Source organism: Dendrobates tinctorius, unplaced genomic scaffold, assembly GCF_039654945.1.
Source record: "Dendrobates tinctorius isolate UK_male_01 unplaced genomic scaffold, ASM3965494v1 ptg000019l, whole genome shotgun sequence".
Lineage (NCBI taxonomy): Eukaryota > Metazoa > Chordata > Amphibia > Anura > Dendrobatidae > Dendrobates > Dendrobates tinctorius.
This window is the reverse complement of record NW_027361687.1, coordinates 30,307,582-30,324,167: the sequence shown is the minus strand read 5'-3', so window position 1 is coordinate 30,324,167 and position 16,586 is coordinate 30,307,582.

Below are 16,586 nucleotides of genomic sequence, written 5' to 3'. Positions count from 1 at the left end.
CGTCAGCATGCGGAAGCCTGCTGATCTGTCACAGCGATCTGTGATGTGACAGATCAGCAATCTGTCACATGACAGTTATGTCCCCCCTGGAACAATGTAATAAAGTTAAAAAATAAAAAAAAGTGTAAAAATAATTTATAAAAAATTGCTAATTAAATAAAAAAAAATATTCCCTAATTCATTTTTTGAAAAAGAAAAAGAAAAACAATAAAAGTACACATAGTTGGTATCGACCCGCCCTATAAAACTGTCCCACTAGTTAACCCCTCTATTGAACCCCTTAAAAAATAAAAATAAAAAATGAAGCAAAAAATAGAGCTTTATCATCATACCGCCGAACAAAAAGTGCAATAACGCGCTATCAAAAAGATGGATATAAATTAACATGGTACCGCTGAAAACGTCATCTTGTCCCACAAAAAATGAGCTGCCACACAGCATCATCAGCGAAAAAATAAAAGTTATAGCTCGCAGAATAAAGCGATGCAAAAATAATTATTTTTTATATAAAATTGTTATCATTGCATAAAAGTGCCAAAACATAAAAAAGACATAAATGAGGTATCGCTGTAGCCGTACTGAAGAATAAAACCGCTTTATCAATTTTACCACACGCCGAACAGTGTAAACGCACCCCCCCCAAAATAAATTCATGAAACGCTGGTTTTTGTTCATTCTGCGTCGCAAAAATCGGAATAAAAGGCGATTGAAAAATGTCACGTGCCCGAAAATGGTACTAATTAAAATGTCAACTCGTCCCGCAAAAAATAAGACCTCACATGACTCGCTGCGTCAAAATATGGAAAAATTATAGCTCTCAAAATGTGGTGATGCATAAACTATTTTTACAGTAAAAAGCATCTTTTAGCGTGCGACAGCTGCCAAACATAAAAACCCGCCATAAATAGTAAATCAAACCCCCCGTTATCACCCCCTCAGTTAGGGAAAAATAATAAAATTAAAAAAAATGTATTTATTTCCATTTTTCCATTAGGGCTAGGGTTAGGGCTAGGGGTATGTTGGGGTTAGGGTTGGAGTTAGAATTGGGGGGTTTCCACTGTTTGGGCACATCAGGGGCTTTCCCAACGTGACATGGCGTTCGATCCCAATTCCAGCCAAAAAAGTAAAATGGCACTGCTTCCCTTCCGAGCTCTGCCATGCGCCCAAAGAGTGGTTTACCCCTACATATGGGGTATCAGCGTACTCAGGACAAATTGCACAATAACCTTTGCGGTCCTGTTACTCTTGGGAAAATAAAAATTGGGGGTGAAAAGATCATTTTTGTGGAAAAAATATGATTTTTTAATTGTACGGCTGTACGTTATAAACTTCTGTGAAGCCCTTAGGGGTTCAAAGTGCTCACCACATATCTAGATTAGTTCCTTGGGGGGTCTAGTTTCCAAAATGGGGTCACTTATGGGGGGTTTCCACTGTTTAGGCACATCGGTGGCTCTCCAAACTTGACATGGCATCCGATCTGAATTCCAGCCAGTTTTGCAGTGAAAAAGTCAAACGGCGCTCCTTCCCTTCCGAGCTCTGCCATGCGCCAAAACAGTGGTTACCCCCACATATCAGGTATCGGCGTACTCAGGATAAATTGCACAATAACTTTTCCAGTCCAAATTCTCCTGTTACCCTTGGTAAAATAAAAATAATTGAACCTGAAGTAATTTTTTTTGTGAAAAAAAGTAAATGTTCATTTTTTTTAAACTTTCAAAAAATTCCTGTGAAGCACCTGAAGGGTTAATAAACTTCTTGAATCTGGTTTTGAGCACCTTGAGGGGTACAGATTTCATACAGATTTCAGAAAGGTGTCACTTTTGGTTATTTTCTATCATATAGACCCCTCAAAGTGACTTCAAATGTGATGTGGTCCCTAAAAATAAAATGGTGTTGTAAAAATGAGAAATCGCTGGTCAACTTTTAACACTTATAACTTCCTAACAAAAAAAATTTTGGTTCCCAAATTGTGCTGATGTAAAGTAAACAGGTGGGAAATGTTACTTATTAAGTTTTTTCAGTGCCATATCTCTGTGATTTAAGAGCATAAAAATTCAAAGTTGGAAAATTGCAAAATTTTCAAAATTTTCACCAAATTTCCATTTTTTTCACAAATAAACGCAAGTTACATGAATTAATTTTTACCACTGACATGAAGTACAATATGTCATGAGAAAACAATGTCAGAATCACCGGGATCCATGGAAGTGTTCCAGAGTTATTACCTCATAAAGGGACAGTGGTCAGAATTGTAAAAATTGGCCCGGGCATTAACATGCGAACCACCCTTGGGGGTAAAGGGGTTAATAGTATATACGAATATGTATGGAAGTATAGTTTTGCTGCCTTAGTCATCCCCCAATGAAAAGTTAAAATTTCTTTTGGTGCACACACCAGACTAATATATTTGGGAGCTATCCTGATTCACATGCTCTCTAACTTATCTGTTTAAGTGGGCAGTCCCTCTTCATCTGCATTATGCCAGCACTATAGGTACTAAAACTTCTTTTCCTTCACTTGCCAGTGCTACTGCTGTTGTCCAGTGGCTTGCCTGTACTGTACTAAAAGTCTGTCTCTCTATTATGTCAATGTTCTGTTCGATAGGCAGGAAAATGAAGACCATTGACCTGTTCCAACATCTCAGCTTCTTTGCTGCTAGACACTGATTTCACTTGACAACAGGCAGTGGATAACAAGATAGACACAATACTCTCCTACTCCTCTGCTAACTAAACAAAAGGGACACTGTTTTGGTACAATAGTGCAACCCTTTGTCTAATATATTATTTTAAAAATAACACATTTTGATGCAGCTCAACTTTTTACTTCGATTTTTGGGGATTTCCAAATAGTCTTACAACTTTGATAAAGTTGTAAGACTGTTGTGGTGTAGTGACCACTGTGTTCGCTAGGGGGCGCTGTGTGGTTGTCCCAGGACAGACGGATAGCCATGTCCAGAGTGGTAACAGGAGCAGGGTGCTAAAGGACCGGTATGTATCCCAAGGTGGGTGGCCTTGGGATGAAGGCTTGATTATGTGCTGATCAGCAGAGCTGATCTTTCATTCCAATGTGTTAGGGAGAAGCTTTCAGGTGATTGATGAGACGGGTGAGATCAATCACCTACAAACCCACCTAGGGGCGGGTATCTAAAATGCCATAGTAAAGTATGTGTATGAGTGGTTGAAGGACCTGTGATGAGGTCACAGCCATGTGATCCGGTGGGCATTGCTACGGACCATATAAGGTGGCCAGGGTAGGTCACATGAGTGAATGCTTGGACCCGGTTGGTCCATATGGAAGGTCTCATCTGGCTGACATGGCACATGGAGAGGCTGTGTATAATGGCTGCATATGTCTGAGAGTTCCCAGGGAAAGGGAATGAACGTCGGGACTGAGAAGCAGCCATGAGGTAACCCGAACAGGGGGATATAACTGTGAGGCTAGAGAGCCTGATTGCTGGACATTGCACAACCTGTGTGACCACAGGATTAACAGAGTGAAGCTCTGTCATGGACGCTATGCTGATTTGATATGAACTTTCTGTTGCTGTTCATGGTTTATGATGCCTAATATACCGCATGGACTGTTGGAGTTATATGAGAAACCCATGCCGGACCTGGTTATTTGGCTGCCTAGCGGGTGTCCCCTACCTTAATAACAAGCGCTACCTTACAATTGGTGGAGAAAGCAAAGGGCAATGTTGTAGCCTTGTTGCTAGGGGGAACGGACGAGGTCTGCAAAACTCGGTTGCTAAGGGCAACGGTTCCAAAAGCACATGTTGCAGTGCTGGCAACGCTGAGCCAGGAGGGCGGACGGTCTTGAAAACCATGTGATGTGCTGACCAGGGTCAGTGGAAGAGATTTATAGGAAATCCGTGCAGTAGAGGCGTCCGAGAACCTGCGTGGCCAGCAGGTGACGGTCGTGAAAGCTGTGTGATGTGTTGACCGGGGTCATTGGAAGAGATTTATAGGACATCCCTGCGGTAGAGGGGTCCGAGAACCTGCGTGGCCAGCAGGTGACAGTCGTGAAAGCCGTGTGATGTGCTGACCAGGGTCAGAGAAAGAGATTGTGGATTGCTTTAGGGTGCCTCTGTGGATAAGAGGTACCCGAGAACCTGTGTGGCCGACACAGGTAACAGACATGAGTCTGTGTTGTACTGACCGGGTCAGTGAGTAAGACTGTGTAGCTGGAGGTTCAGTGTTGGAAGATTCTGGGAGAAGAATCGGATCCTTAGAGCACGTGCTGTGACCTTGGACCTGGTGAGGCGTGAGTGTTGGGCAGTCTCAGGCAGAGATGGATGTCCTGAATAGCACCCGCTGAGTCCCTGGACCTGGTGAGGCCGGTGTGTTGGGAAACCCTGGGAGGAGGGTCGGCTCCCTGAATAGCTCCCGGTGCCCCCTGTGTGTTGGGCGGTCTTAGGATGAGACGGACGTCCTGAATAGCAGACAGGACACGTGAATTTTGTGTTGTGTGTTTTTTTTTTCTTTTCCCTCTCAAGTCAGCTTGCGGTGGCTCAGTGGGGTCAAGAAGGTGACAAGCGGCTTGCTGTAACTCGGCGTGGTTGCGAAGGTTACAAGCGGCTTGCTGTAACTCGGTGGGGTTACGAAGGTGACACCAGCAGCTGTGTGTGAGCGAAAGCCGGAGGTGTCGGAGATCGGTGACAGCAGGAGCTGTGGTGGTGCCAGCAAGAACTTGTGTGGTATCGTACTTAAAGGGCCAGTATGGGCCCGAGAGACATAAACTGTGTCGTATGAACTGTGGTCTAAGGAGACCTGTAGAAAGGACATGGGGAAATCCCGAAAGGGGTCGGTGACCCAAATCGGGGTGGTAAACCAAAAAGGGATGGAGTCCCAGAGGGAGGCGGTGACCCAAATGGGGGTGGTAACCCAAAATGGGGGGAAGTCCCAAAAGGGGATAGTCACCCAAAAGGGGTGGAGCCCCGGTGAATGGGGGCGGAGTGTCCCGATGTAAAAGGGGTGGTACAGATGAACTGTTGCCATGAGCAAATGTCCTATATTTGTCCTATCTGCCTGGTGAACTACCCAGCTGGCATGATGCTACAGGGGTTTGGCCATCAGATAGATAATGAAGATACAGTTGGTCTGGTCGACCCTGGGAGCCCAGTGACTCTAGTGCGGGTTGCTCCTGAGATACCTGGCAGAAAGGTGGGGATCACTTGCAACCACGGGGGCACTAGGAGTTGCCCGGTCGCCAGGGTAGTCTTTGAGACAGGTTGGGACATTGAGGGACAGGATGTCGCGATAGTCCCGAATCTGTCCTGGCCAGTGGTTATAGGCCGGGATTCTAGACTGTTCTCTGGCTTGTGGGAGAGGGGAGCTCCTCTACAGCAGGGGGATAGAGACCTTTCTACTGCTGGGCTAGCAGACGTTGAGACGGTGATGCTTGCTAAAGTGGACAAGTCAGTTGTAGAAGTGACTGGAAGAAGGGATACATCTGCCCAACTTACGGACCTGACGTCTCGTGACATGACGGATGGTGGGCTGGGAGATGAGATGACTGGAGCGGACACACGGTCAGAGGGTAACTGGAGGGTTCACTCAGATGATCGGGGTGACTCAGTCTCTGGGGGTGACGGTGGCTCTGAGAAAGAAAGGAAGCACAGACTAGAAGAGCTAGAGAAGGAAGTCTCCGAGCTCAAAGATCACCTGGCATCGTGGCAAGGTCTGAATAAGTCCCTCAGAGAAGAGGTAGGAGTACTCACAGAAACAGTAAGAGGTCTTCTGCGGGAGAAGAAGTGGGACGAAGACTCACAGCGGCCAGGCCCGAGGGATGAACAGAGTAAAGACAAGAAAAAACTGAAAAGTCTGGAAGCAGAGATGATTCATATGCAGGAGGAGCTTGCTGCTGCAGAGCGTGCTAAAAGGCAAGCACAGCAGGAAAGAGATGAACTGGCCGATGTAGTTGCCAACAACAGTGGTGAAGGTGCTATGGCTTTGGAAGAAAAGAAGCGTTTAGAGTCTAGCATTGCACAACTTGAAGAAGAATTGGAGGAAGAACAAGGCAACGTTGAATTAGCCAATGACAGGCTGAGAAAGGCCACACTTCAGGTTGACCAAGATGACTGCTGATCTGAATGCAGAACGTAGTAATGCTCAGAAGAACGAGAATGCCCATCAGCAATTAGATCGCCAGAATAAGGAGTTAAAAGCAAAGGTTGCACAACTGGGGGAACAGTTTGATGCTGAAACTAAAAAGCGACAATCTCCAAGCAAACAAGTACGGCGTACGGAGAAAAAAACTGAAGGATGTACTAATGCAAATGGATGATGAAAGGCGTAATTCTGAGCAATACAAAGACCTGACAGAGGAAAATAATGTTCGTCTGAAACAGCTGAAGCACCAGGTGGAAGAAGCAGAGAAAGATGCTCAACGTGCCAATACATTACACCGTAGATTACAGCGTGAACTGGAGGATGTTACAGAGACAACAGGTGCAATGAACCGTGAGGTTAATGTACTGAAAAGCAAACTTAAACGTGGTGATGTACCATTTGTTACAAGACGCATAGATAGAAAAGGAGTTGATGGAGCGCACTGTAGGAGTGTGGTGACTAAACAGTGTCTGATGACGCAGACAGACTGTGACTGGAGGGCCAAAGCCCAAGACCGATATTCTGACCGCTGGGGGCGGGGGAGGCCTAACGTAGAGATGAGGCCATATAACAGACAACACAGATGGAGACGGTTCTCTTGACCTGTTGGGCAAGATGACAGGGGTGCCCGGTCTCGAGATCCCTGGGTGATGTCGTGTGTTCAACCCCACAAGTTTGAACAGAGGGGGAGGTATATGTTGGAGTGACCACTGTGTCCGTTAGGGGGCAGTGTGTGGGTTTCCCAGGACGGACAGATAGCCATGTCCAGAGTGGTAACAGGAGCAGGGTGCAAAAGGACTGTTATGTATCCCAAGGTGGGTGGCCTTGGGATGAAGGCTTGATTATGTGCTGATCAGCAGAGCTGATCTTTCATTCCAATGTGTTAGGGAGAAGCCTTCAGGTGATTGATGAGACAGGTGGGATCAATCACCAAGAAACCCACCTAGGGGCGGGTGTCTAAAATGCCATAGTAAAGTATGTGTATGAGTGGTTGAAGGACCTGTGATGAGATCACAGCCATGTGATCCGGTGGGCGTTGCTACGGACCATATAAGGTGGCCAGGGTAGGTCACATGAGTGAATGCTTGGACCCGGTTGGTCCATATGGAAGGTCTCGTCTGGCTGACGTGGCTGCCTTCCTGACAGCACGTGGAGAGGCTGTGTATAATGGCTGCATATGTCTGAGAGTTCCCAGAGAGGGGGAATGAACGTCGGGACTGAGAAGCAGCCATGAGGTAACCCGAACAGGGGGATATAACTGTGAGGCTAGGGAGCCTGATTGCTGGACATTGCACAACCTGTGTGACCACAGGATTAACAGAGTGAAGCTCTGTCATGGACGCTATGCTGATTTGATATGAACTTTCTGTTGCTGTTCATGGTTTATGATGCCTAATAAACCGCATGGACTGTTGGAGTTATATGAGAAACCCGTGCCGGACCTGGTTATTTAGCTGCCTAGTGAGTGTCCCCTACCTTAATAACAAGCGCTACCTTACACTGTGTATGAAATTGTTTGAAACACGAAATAATCAAAGGATCTTTTATGGATGCTTTTGGCTCTGTTGACATGTCCTACGGTCATTTGTTTTGTAACAGATTTAGTATTAAAAAAAGATCCTTTACAGCGGAGCAAAAACAGATGTCTACTTTGGTTTCCGTTCTTGCATTGATTCCGTTTTGCCTGTGAACACTTCTTGAGTAGAGATGAGCGAATTTGTTTGGATTTTGGCCCAAAGTCGGAATTTGACATATTCGGGCAATATTCGTGCCGAATATTTGTCTTATAATCGGTTCCGAACATATTCAGTAATTTCTACTCCCATTGACTCTAATGACGTTCGACTGTGTTCGACGAATATTGCAAGAACAGAACCAAATCCGAACAAATTAGCTCATCTCTACTCTTGAGTCCTGCAGTACTTTAAAATTGGATTTGTAATGGCTGACATAACAGATGACCAACCACAATGATTCATCTTCTATGGATTTCAATGATTTAAAAAAAAAATTAGATCAATTTGACTTTCCTTTTTTTTTTTCATTTTTTGTGGGGGTGGGCCGGACAGATAAAAATTGGATTGCAGATACATTACAGTCAAATGGTAGACCTTTCAGGATATCTCTGCCACCATTCAAATGGATGCATTCAGTACTTAAACATTTTATTTCCTTTCAGGCATTTCAAAATGGATCCCAAAATGGAAATGACTATTGAACATGTGAACAATGCCATAGACAGTACAACTGGTTGATTGTATGAAGCCATTATACTTGGCATGAGATATTAGTTAGTATCTCACATAAAATCTGTAAAATATACTTCTGGGGTGCATCAATGCCCTAAAAGTCTAATTGCATCTTTGCCTTTAGCTTTCCGCTAACCAGTTATAGACACGCCATGCCAACACAGATCGAAGTAATTCTAGTAAAACATTCTGCTATAATTGCCACCTAGAGTTTAGGCTCCGACCAGTTAATGTAATTGCACTGTCTGGTTTGTGTCCTAACAATTAGCAGTTTCTGCTTTCATAATCAGTAATTTTATGTACCGTTTTACAGCCCCAGAGGAATCGTAACCGCTCAGGTATCTGATGTAGCTTCCTACAAGAATGTTAACACATTTACTAAAAAATTATACCATGTCTGTGATGGTCATTTCCTGGTGACCTTATGATTTTTTATGGAGTTGGTTGGTGTCAATACCCAATTTTAGTGATGATATTTAAGACTTACAAAAATAATACCATTAAATATTATAACTTTATTAACATAGGTTAAAATCTATTCCCCAAAAAATTGCACATATGAAGTGTAAGCTAGTGTGAGGCAGTGACCCCTGTTACGGTTAGGGGGCGCTGTATGTGCTCCTCAGGATATGCATGGAGGCGTAATGCTGATAGTGAGATTGTGACTGGCATCATTGTGAATGGCCGGTATGTGTTGCAGAGGAGATCTTCTGCTCTGTAAGCCAGTAGTGTTGCTCTGGGACCTGTAGTCCTATGAGCTTTGTTTTTGTTTGTTTACTTACAAGAGAGGCTTACAGGGTTAGTTGGAGAGCTGGGTGGGACTGACTAACCACGCATACACTGCCCACTTGTGGGGGTGGTTGCAGCTACATAATGTGACCAGGCAGGGTCGGACTGGGGTATCTGGGGCCCACCAGGGGAATGGACTCTAGGGGCCCACCCTACAGCTATATGCAAATATCTGTCAGTCGTTTATCCTGATAATAGTGGAGCATCGGCTGTAAAACACACGCGGCTGCTGAACATATACTGTGCGTCCCCATAACTGGGATGTATAATTACGGTAGTTTACATTAATGGGGTTCTTTGGTTAAAACAAGTTATCACCGATCTATGGGCTCCACAGGATAGGTGATCACTTAGGTCCGACCATTAGAAACAGCATCGATTGAAGGAATGAGGAAGTTTTATTGTTGATAGGACACTTATCCTCATTTTAAAATGGAACAGCAGGTGGGATGTCTGACCGCAGCTCCATTCATTCTCTTTGAGGCTTCTAGAAAAAAACAAGTGCAACCACTGAGGAAATTAATAGATCAGTGGTCAAGTCGGACATGCCACTCCAGTCTAATGAGGATGAAAAGTTCCACATTTTGCTGAATGGGTCCAAGTAGTCAGACCCCCCCAATCAATATGTTATCACTTATCCTGTAGAGAGGTGATTACTTTTTTTTCACAGGCGAACCCCTGTAACTATATCTCTGATGCTGTGATCCAAGTATTTAATCTCTAATGGAAATAAAGAATCTTCGCCTAAGTAATAGAAGAGAGAACAAATGACTGCCATACACAACACAAACCCCTATACCAAGACCAATAATGCCCCATACAGGGAACAAATACAACCACACTATGACCAGAACATAGTGACTGAATATTATGACATATTTCCAGCATATAGGGACAAAATAATGCCACATACAAGGAGAAATACTGCCACTCCGTGACCAGACCACAAATTACCACCACATTGTGACCGGATACTACAATACTGATCATGAATAGAAACCACAATACTAACAACACTTATTACCACCAGTAACATTATACACAGTACCTCTGTATATAGTGTCAGTGTACAGGTAATATAGGGATCACCAGTGATATTATACACAGGAGCTCTGTATATACTGTCAGGTATAGTGTACAGGTAATACAGAGATCACCAGTGACATTACACACAAGAGCTCTGTATATAGTGTGAGTGTAGAGATAATACAATGATCACTGGTGACATTATACACAGGAGCTCTGTATATAGTGTCAGTGTACAGGTAATACAGGGATCACCAGTGACATTATACACAGGAGCTCTGTATATAGTGTCAGTGTACAGGTAATACAGTGATCACCATTGACATTATACACGAGCTCTGTACACAGTATATAGTGTAAGTGTATAAGTAACACACTGATTCACCTGTGATGTCTGTAGTTGGAAGTCTTTCATCTTCATCCAGTGCAGAGCACCATCACTTGTTCCAGCAAGGACTCGTCTGCAGAAAATAACACAGTTATCTATAGTGATCACTTCCAGAGCACATTCCCCACTATTTTCCTTGACTTCTACACTATGTCAGATGAAGAAAAAAAAGACAGTGCCGCCCAACACAGTAGAAGGACCCCCTTTTGTTCTCCCCCATGGAAGAGAGTAACCTCAAAAGTAAATTAAATTACAGCAGTAACAATGTCCCCTGATTGGCCCCTACAATAATTATGTCCTTACTTGCCACAATAAACCAATAATGTATATTCCTCATCCTGACCTCCATACAGTAATTGTCACCCCTTTATTTAATAAGGTGCCAGATTCTGGGCCTCTTTATTTAATGTCCCCATCCTGGACCCCAATTTCCAGTTATAATTCTTCATCCTGGGCCCCTATGTCCAATTTAATAACGTCACCTCCCTGGGCCCCTATGTCCGACCCTATGGCCACAACCTTGCCCTATCACAGAGGAGGGATTCATCTCACCTTCTTGCGTTCCCTGGTGTCCTCTTGTGGCTTCATATTTGGAGTGGTCGTTAAAATGGCTGCCGACTGCCGCTGTGACAGGGCGCTCTGCTCTGTGACAGGCAGTGCGCTGACATCACATAGCAGTAACATTTAAAGGCAGATGGCTTATCAAAGGCTGCAGGAGTAGTTTAACAAAACTGCTATGTGACATCAAGCACACGGCCTGTCACAGAGCAGAGCGCCCTGTCACAGCTGCAACCGGCATTCATCTTGATGTGCGTTGCCGCCAGGGTCTGCTCCAGGTTTTCATGGACCTCAGGCGAAAGAGTATCAGTGGGTCCCTTTAACACATGCCAGGATTACTGATGCATAGATAAAAAATTCAGGTATAGTACAATATATGGGCACCACATAGTCCTCCACACAGTATTATGGGCACATCATAGTCCTCCATACAGTATTATAGGCACCACATAGTCCGCCATACAGTGTTAAGGGCACCATATAGCCATCCATACAGTTTTATGGGCACCAAATAGTCCTCCATACAGTTTTATGGGCACCACATAGTCCGCCATACAGTATTGTGGACACCACATAGTCCACCATACAGTATTATGGACACCACATAGTGATCCATACGGTATTATGGGTACCTCATAGTCAACCATACAGCATTATGGGCACCACATAGTCTGGCATACAGTATTATGGGCACCACATAGTCTGCCATACAGTATTATAGGCACAATATAGTCCATCATACAGTATTATGGGCCACATATAATGCTCATTCATACAGTATATCACGGACCCCATGCAATGCTCCTCCACACAGTATTATGGGCCCTCTGCTCCTCCATACAGTATATTATGGGCCCCCATGCTCCTCCATACAGTATATTATGGGCCCCCATGCTCTTCCATACAGTATATTATGGAACCCCATGCTCCTCCACACAGTATTATGGGTCCCCATGCTCCTCCACACAGTATTATGGGCACTCTGCTCCTCCACACAGTATTATGGGCATCCAAGCACCTCCATACAGTATATTATGGGTCCCATGCACCTCCATACAGTATATTATGGGCCCCTATGCACCTCCATACAGTATATTATGGGCTCCCATGCTCCATACAGTATATTATGGGCCCCCTGCTCCTCCATACAGTATATTATAGGCCCCCTGCTCCTCCACAGTATATTATTGGCCCCCATGCACCTCCATACAGTATATTATGGGCCCCCATGCACCTCCATACAGTATATTATGGGCCCCCATGCTCCTCCATACAGTATGTTATGGGCCCCCATGCACCTCCATACAGTATATTATGGGCTCCCATGCTCCATACAGTATATTATAGGCCCCCTGCTCCTCCACAGTATATTATGAGCCCCCATGCACCTCCATACAGTATGTTACGGGCCCCCATGCATCTCCATACAGCAAATTAAGGGCCCCCATGCTCCTCCATACAGTATATTATCAGCCCCCATGCACCTCCATACAGTATATTATGGGCCCCATGCTCCTCCATACAGTATATTGTGGGACCCCATGCTTCTCCATACAGTATATTATAGGCCCCCTGCTCCTCCATACAGTATATTATGGGCCCTCATCCACCTCCATATAGTATATTATGGGCCCCCTGCTCCTCCATACAGTATATTATGGCCCCCATGTGCCTCCATACAGTATATTATGGGCCCCCATGCGCCTCTATACATTATATTATGGACCCCATGCATCTCCATACAGTATATTATGGGCCCATGTAATGCTGCATATATAAAGAAAAAAATCACATACTCACCTCTCCCGTTCCCACCGCAGGTCCCGTGCACGCAGCATCTTTCCTTGCTCTGCAATGCTCAGGACAGAGAGGGCGTGCAGTGATGACATCACCCTCTGCCCTGAGACGCCGCAGAGTCAGAGGGTGCTGAAGAATACCCTGCAGCTGCCGGAACGAGGAGAGGTGAGTATTAGAGGGGGCCCCGATGCCAGCGCTGGACCCCATGGTGTGTCCCACTCCCACCCCCCGTTCATCCAGGGCCCCCAGCGCTTACTTGGGTTCACCAGGTGATGCCACCACCCGTGGCAGTGGAGAGAAGTCCGGCGTGTTTAGTGACTGCGAGTTAGAGCTGTACACTATAAAGTGCTATGGACTATGTGTTTGGTCTGTGATGTGCAACATGGCCTACGGTGCGGTTTATGATGTTTTAATAAACCAAATAGACTGTTTAATGGAGAAAATAGTTCCTGTGTGACTGAATCCTGTTGCCAAGCGAGTCTCCCCAACAAACGCAGTCTTACACCAAGTACAAAGATAATTGCATATATACAAAGGGATACCTTCCCTATGCTGAACTATAGATCCACCCATGCTTATCAGCATAGGTTGGCACCCTAGGGCACTCAAATTGGCGCCCTCACTCCACGGTGGCTCACCCTCACTACCCCTGATTTACCCTATACAATTGGGAATATTACAGATATTTATCAAATAAATGATCATATGATTTGGAGTCTTTGTCACAGAACAAATTTGTTGATTGCTGGGGGTCCAACTGCTGTGACCTGTAGGAATCCTGAGTTTGGGTTACTGAAACCCTGAGAACGGAGTCCTGCAGCTCAATCATGAATGTAGCAGTGGGGCTGATTGGTTAAATTGCAGAATTGCTTCCCTCTTCAGTTTTGCTTACTCATAACAGGTGACTCTCCTTCTCAGCTTCCTCACAGGCCCATGTCTCGGGCTCCTGGTCTCCGGTGCTCCAACAGTCCCCCTGCTTTTTACCAAGAGGTGAACAGAGTCAAATCTGTATCTATATAGCAGAGGCGTAGCTAGGGTTTTTGTTCAGGGGGGCGAAACTTCTGAGTGGGCCCCTAACCAGGTAACCTTGATTATAACTGGGTGACGCACCTTAATAGTGGAGGAGAACCTCAGCAGATGACCGCGCTGTTACTGAAAATAATTGCTATATAAAGACCAACATTGATATTACTGCCATATGGTCAGTGGTAGATACCCGTCCTACAGAACATACTGTATAAGAGATCACAGCACAGCTACAGACAATAACCTACCGCTGACGTTCTTTCTGAAGGAACCATTCACTTTTCACGTCTTTTCCATCTGGCCCAGACCGACATGACAACTTCTCCAGCCAGGACTCGGCTACAGAGAATACAACTAAGACATGTTTCACTTCTCACATTTTCAGCACTGTCCAAAACGGGATTATCCCCAACCTGCACAAACTCCTCATCCTGCTGATGCCCCAATGCTGATCCGCTGTTGTCGTATGTGACCCTATTAATGCACCTGCTGTGTGGCCCTGTGTGACCTCTAAATTTTAAAGCAACCCTGTAGAAAATACTAAGGCCGGGTGCAAGTGCCCTAGAAAACAGTGCCCACCTTTTGTCCCCTAGAACGTAATAATGCTTTTTTTACTCTATATTGTATAATGCACTCCCCATAGGCAGACTCTATAGTATAATGAATTCCACATAGGCAGCCTCTGTAGTGTAATGCACTCCCCATAGACAGCATCTGTAGTGTAATGCACCCCCATAGCCACCCTCTGTAGTATAATGCACCCCCATAGCCACCCTCTGTAGTATAATGTACCCCCATAGCCACCCTCTGTATATGCACCCTCATAGCCATCCTCTGTATATGCACCCCCATAGCTACCCTATGCATATGCACCCCCATAGCCATCCTCTGTATATGCACCCCCTTAGCTACCCTATGCTTATGCCCCCATAGCCATTCTCTCTATATGTACCCCCATAGCAATCCTCTGTATATGCACCCCCATAACCACCCTCTGTATTGCACCCCAATAGCCATCCTCTGTATATGCACCCCCATAGCTACCCTCTGTAGGATAATGCACCACTCCCCCATAAACTAAATACTCACCTCTCTTCATCCTGGTTCCTGCACTGATCCCGCTCATCTCCGACTGCAGGCGCAAGTTACTGACGTCATCGCGCTCCCTGTCAGTGTCGGCGTCAGTGACGTCAGACGCTGACAGGGGGATGATGAGAGAAGGAGCGCTCGCTCCTTCTGTCATCAATGCTGTCAGCTGTGTCAGCATGTAGCCAACACCGCTGACCCTGCGATGACGGGTGGGGAGCCCACTGCTGGCACCGGGCCCCCCCCGCCTGCTCAAGGGCCCATAGCGGCCAGACTCTCCCTGCCAAAAAGTGCATCTGTAGCGTAGCGCCGGGTGGGCCCCCTGAGAGCGCGGGGCCCGGGGCCACCGCCCCCTCTGCCCCCCCGGTAGCTGCGCTACTGCTAAATAGTCTATATTAGCTTACAACTCATTTCTCTTCTTATTGTGCGTCAACAGTTTCTTCCTCCATGATGGTGAGATAGTGTATTGATGTCACCATGCACAGCTACCTAGCTCGAACCAGGTTTAACCTCTAAAACTGTCTTGTAACAACAGCCATAAGATTCTCATTCCTTTGTCCAACTACAGCTACATGGGGTTTCCTCAGACTGTAAAATTTTGGGGCTAGAGGGGTGCCATTTCAGGAAAATAGGAACTTACCTTCTTTTTTAATTTCATATAACCTCTAAAAATTCCCTTTCTCTAATCCCCTCCATGACAGCACACATGAGGTTGCCTCCCCATCCTAATTAGGGACAGGAAACAAGAGGTTTAAATAGTCTTCCTCTTCCCTCAATCCCCAGTGCTTTCCTGTCCCTACAGGATGAAGAGGTGTTTTTTGTGCGTTCCTGAGAGCTGGGCCAACGACACTCTCTTGTATATACCTTTAAGCTGGGCAGCCTGGGTCGATCGTCCCGGACCTTCCTCCCGTAGCTGCTCCTGCCTCGGGCAGGACAGCACCATTCTCCAGCACCTGCAGGCAAAGCTGGATGGTGAGGAGTAGTTGGGGGCCTCCCGTAGCCCTCCAGCCTCATAGTTTCTCTCCCCCTCGGCGGTGGATTCCGCGTTCTCTGGCAATCCTGGGCATGCATAGGAAGTGACGTACACCGCCGAGAGAGAAAGCGCAACATCACTTCCGCCCTGCGTTTCCCCGCCATTTTGGTGGGGAATTTAAAATTTTCAAACCAGGAAAGGCACCAGAAGACAGGACCTATCACAGAGGGAGAGAGATCTCATCTTATTGGATGAGAAGAAGCGCAGGGTCTCGGTTCCTATATAAAAGGACCCTGACTGAAGACTCCATAAGGTAGAACTGAGGTTCTAATGATGGATGCTCCTTCTCTTAGATCTGCGTCTTCAGAGCCCAGCACTAACCCTGGCCCAGTGAGTATACCTGGTAAGGGTAAGCTCCCTTGGGTACAAGATCCATCCTTATGGAAATTCCCCTTCTCCTCTCTTCTAGGGAGACAAGGATCCTGAACCAAAATCATTGTTGCAAGGACGTCGGTGCTCTCCCACACCACAAGAAGGGCACTATGGTAAAAGATGTAGAGCAGAGACATCCTATCCAAGTC